Raw genomic sequence first — 5,522 nt, forward strand, 5'->3', positions numbered from 1 at the left:
AAAACGTAAAAAAGCATACCCTACCCATCCGCCAGCCTAGTGGCTGATATGGCCAATTCTTTGCGCGCAGAGCGCAATATGGGCCAAGTTGGCTTAAACTGGCCCAGTACGTTTGTCAAAGGCCGCCCTAAGCTCACAACAAAGTTTAATCGCAAATATAACTACAAGAGAGCCCTCTGTAAGGATCCTAAGATTATACAAGGCTAGTTTAGCCTAGCAGCTAACATTAAAGCTAAGTACAGCATCCTAGATAAAGATACATTTAACTTTAACAAGGCTAGCTTTATAATAGGCTAGATATCTACTAGTTTAGTTGTTACAGCTTTAGAGAGACGAGGACAGCTAAAGGTAGTGTAGCAAGGCAATAGAGAGTGGACAACAGTTATCTAGGGCATCAACGCAACAGGGTAGGCTATTCTACCCTTTATTATCTTTAAGGGCCGCCATCACCTCTCTGCCTAGTATAAGGAGGGGGATCTACCTCACAATTAGGTTATTGCAGTATCTAAGAACAGCTAGACAACAAATAAGCTTAGCCTGCAGTAGTTGAAGCACTTTAATAAGCATACAAAGAAGAGAGTAGTTAGCAGCTACTAACTGCTTGCAATTAACAGCTATAAGAGCTATAACTTACTTACTTTCTAGGAATACTGCAAGGAGAACAAGATTATTACTATCTGCATGCCTCTACACTTATCACACCTCCTGCAGCCTCTTGATGTGGGGTGTTTCTCGCCTTTAAAGACAGCATATAGCTGCTAAGCTAAGAATCTTATGCGCAACTAGATTACCTACATTACAAAGCTTAAGTTCTTACTATGCTTTATACGCGCCTATAATGCAGCAATTACTCCTAGTAATATCTAAGGAGGGTTTTAAGGCGCTAGATTAGTCCTATTTAACCTAGAATAGGTTATAATAGCGCTTAATGTCTAGCTACGTACTCTATTACTATTACTCCCTAGCAATAAGCCCTAGCAGTTGCAAACCCTAAGCAATAACGTAGATTATCACCGAGCCGGCCATATCACCGAACCGGCCATTTTCTCTTAGCACGACTAACACAAGTTACTGCAACTACAACTACTCACTATTAAACAGTGACCTAGCATACTATGTGCTTGCATTAGATTTAGAAGATGTTTCTGCACCCTCCTAGCACGTTTGTGCGTTGTGTTTAGTTTTGCTGCAGTTCCTACAGCGCTGAACAGTTAACTAAGCTCCTAGTTGACTACCTCCACCCCAAGTCTTCTTAGATGGCTGAGCTGCTACACACGCCTCAGCAGCTACCCGCGATGCTGCTGGGCCATACTTAAGTGTGCTACCATGCTAAATCTGCTTTCTCTTACGCGATTTTCTCTTAGTTATTACTGCTAATTGCTCTTCAAGCTCTCACACGTGGGCCTTAATAAGGACGTTTTTGTGCAGCATCTCTTTAGCCCCTTTTACAAGCTTTAAGAACCCCTCTTGCACTGCACTTAGTAATTGTTAGAAGGAGTTACTTACAAGCTTAGATTAAGACCTAAACTTGTGTGTATTGCTTAGTGTCTTAGATTGCTACAGTGTTTTAGGTAGAGGTACTGCTAGTAGGGTATGCAGCTACACTTTAAGGCAATCTAACACTACCTACGTATTAGTAGGAACAAGCCCTAATACCTTAAAGGCCTTTTAGCAGTTAACCTTTGTAAATATATTAAGGAACACGTCCCTAAAGGCTAGTAGGAAGCCTTCCTTATTAATATAGAAGACGCGTTAGCATGCTAAGTCTTAAACATGTTAGGAGTACTTACACTTTAATAGCAAGAAATAGACTACATTAAGTAGCTAGAGGATGTGTAATAAGTAAGGTAGTATGCAGAGAGTAAGGATTTAGTTCTCTAGGCAATAGTCCTTAAACTCCTAGTTAAGATAGCTCTTATAGCTGTCTAAGATAAGTAACCTATACACTCCTACCTAATGCGTCTTTATATACGTGTTAAAGTGCTTTAACTACTTAAGGCTAAGTATGTTGTTTATCTAACTATTCTTAGAGACTAAGAGCTTCTAATTATAGGGTATATCTGTCTCCTTATACTAGGCAGAGATGTGGACGCGTCCTTTGTAGATGATGAAAGGCGGGGTTGCATACCTAGCGGCGCAGATGCTCTGGATAACGGTAACCTACTCGCGATCACCTGGCTGAACAAGCTCTGGCCGAGCACGTCTCTCTAAGCCTGTTACAACCTTTAAAGACAAAGCAACACCTATCTAGAACCTAGTTTTATTAAAGTTATGTATATTATTGTTACAAACACTATACTTAACTTAAGTATCCTCTACTAGCTTAAACTACACGCTAATTATCTTAGGATCTTCCTATAGTATCCTCTATCTATCCTTAGCTTAATTAAAGGCTATTTTAAGCTTGTCTAAATGTGTTACAAGCCTGCTAGCCTATAGTTTACTAACAGGCTCTTCACTACGCACACTAAGTATCTTATTAGCTATATCTGCCACCTTATATAGCTTAGGTGTAAATCCTTATAAATTAAGGTTAAGTATATACTAGATAATTGTCTGCTCCTCTAGTATAGTAAGTTTCTAGCAATTAGTATATATGTCTAGTTAAAATATAATATTGTAAAGGTAATTAGAGACCTGCTAGTAAGGTACGTTTAACGCTCTAATAGCGCTATAGATACTATGAAATTAGCTAGCATAGAAGGCCTAGATAGCAAGGATAACTCTACCTTCTCTAGTAGTATTCTAAAGTTGTTATTGTTAAGGCATGTTGTGTTAGGGTAAAAGGTGGTTGTGCTAAGAGAAAGTGGCTAGTTTGGTGATATGGCTGGCTCGGTGATAATCTACGTTATCACTAAACTAGCCATTTTCTCTTAGCATAACTAACACAAGTTACTATATGTAACGACGCAGGCAAGAAGAGAGATATCCGGAATAGGTGTGAGTCCGCTACGAGGCATATGGGAGTGCTAGGATAATAAGAACACTAGGATATAATCTCTACACCTATAGGTCTTGTATAAAAGGATACAGAAAAACTAATCTATAATGCTACAGTTCCTTGCTCCTTATATATAAGGGTTTGGTGGCAGTTTAGTGTGAGCTTATGCTATGCAACAAGGGCCATAGTCATGAGTCGCTAGAGCCGTATCCTAGTGGTATCGGGTCACTGTTCGTAGAGCGTTGTTACACTATAACTATAACTACTTACTATTAAATAGTAACCTAGCATACTGCGTGCTTGTATTAGATTTAGAAGATGTTTCTACACCCTCCTAGCATGTTTGTGTATTATGTCTAGTCTTGCTGCAGTTCCTACAACACTAAATAGTTAATCAAGCTCCTAGTTAACTACCTCTACCCTAAGTCTTCTTAGATAGCTAAGCTGCTACAGACGCCTTAGCAGCTACCTGCGATGCTGCTAGGCTATACTTAAGTGTGCTACTATGCTAAATCTGCTTTCTCTTATGCAATTTTCTCTTAACGTACCCCACGGGCGAGTCAGACACACGGGCGAGTCGGACACTTTTGCCAAGACCCTACCAAAACACCCTTACTACACCAATGCCTCTCTATAAACGCCAGTCAGACGCGTTAAAAGAAGCTTAGATACAGCTTGCGCATTAAGCTCTTAAACAAGACGCGACTCTCTCTCTACGGCGCGCTGCAGCTATCTATAGAGCTCCCCTACAGACACTAAGCGACTAACGCGCTGGACAACCTTCAAAAGTTAATTCTATGCCTAAATTAAAGAGCCTAACTAATACTAAGGAGCAGCTGATTATTAATTATATACTTGAGCTAGACGCGCGAGGATTTTCCCCTTAGCTAGCAGCTGTGGCTGATATGGCCAATTCTTTGCGCGCTGAGCGCAGTCTAGGCCATGTTAGCTTAAACTAGCCTAGTACGTTTTTTAAGCGCCAACTAGAGCTTAAAGTAAAGTTTAATTGCAAGTATAACTACAAGAGAGCCCTCTGTAAGGATCCTAAGATAATCTAGGGCTAGTTTAGCCTAGTAGCTAATATTAAAGCTAAGTATAGTATCTAGGATAATAACACGTACAGCTTTAATAAGACAGGCTTTATAATAGGCTAGATATCTACTAGAGCAGTTGTCACAGCTTTAGAGAGACAAGGACAGCTAAAGCAGGTCTAGCTAGGCAATGAGAAGTAGATAACAGTTATTAAGGGCATTAATGCTAAAGGGTAGGCTATTCTACCCTTTATTATCTTCTAGGGCTACAACTACCTCTTAAACTAGTACAAAGAGGATAATCTGCCCTATAATTAGGTTATTAGGGTCTCTAAGAATAACGTACTCTATCACTGAGCTGGTCATATCACTAAACTGGTCAAAATCTGCCAAGACTAACACAACTCCGCACTTCACAGTATATCTTAACAACATTACGACCTATTGCTTCAACACGAAGGGAGACTGCAGCTTACTCTCCAGGCCTACAATACCAGACAGTTTCAGAGCCATCAGGCTGCTGCTGCTGCATTCAACGTTAACCAACGCAGGCTCTCTAAACGCGCTAGCAATACTCCATTTCAACTCAATGTACGCGCAAACTGCCAGAAGCTAACTGCAACTAAAGAGTAAATAATTGTCTAATATATTCTTAACCTTAATTTATAAGGATTTGCGCCTTAGCTGTGTAAGGTAGCAGATATAGCTAATAAACTATTAGGTGTGCGTAGTAGGGAGCCTGTTAGTAAACTCTAGGCTATAAGATTTGTAACACGTTTAGATTAGCTTAAGATAGCGTTTAACTAAGCAAAGGTTAGATAGAGGATACTACAGGAAGATCCTAAGGTAATTAACACGTAGTTTATACTAGTAGAGGGTACTAAGGCTAAGTATAGCATCTACAACAATAATATGCACAACTTTAATAAGACTAGGTTCTAGATAGGCGTGATAGGGTTAATGAAGGTTGTCACAGGCGCTGAGAGACGCGCTCGACCTGAGCTTGTTTAGCCAGGCAATTGGGAGTAGGTTACAGTTATACAGAGCATCTGCGCTGCTAGATATGCGACCCCACCTTTCATCATCTACAAAGGACGCATCTACATCTCTGCCTGGTACAAGGAGACGGATATACCACACAATTAGAAGCTCTCTGTCTCTAAGAACAGCTAGACAAACAACGCGCTTAGCCTTAAGTAGTTAAAGCATTTTAACACGCATACAAGAGCGCGTTAGGTAGGGGGATACAGGCTACTTATCTTGGACAGCCATAAGAGCCACCTTAACTAGGATTTTAAGGACTATTGCCTAGATAACAAGATCCTTACTCTCTGTATGCTAGCTCACTCGTCACACATCCTCTAGCTACTTGACGTGGTCTGTTTCTCACTGTTAAAGCGCAAGTACTCCTAACGCGTCTAGGACTTAGCACACTAACGCGTCTTCTACATTAATAAGGAAGGCTTCCTTCCAGCCTTTAGAGACGCGTTTCTTAACGTGTTTACAAAGGCTAACTGTTAGAAGGCCTTTAAGGCATTAGGGCTAGTCCC

This window comes from Didymella exigua (genome assembly GCF_010094145.1).
Source record: "Didymella exigua CBS 183.55 unplaced genomic scaffold M421scaffold_28, whole genome shotgun sequence".
In the NCBI taxonomy this organism is placed as follows: Eukaryota; Fungi; Ascomycota; class Dothideomycetes; order Pleosporales; family Didymellaceae; genus Didymella; species Didymella exigua.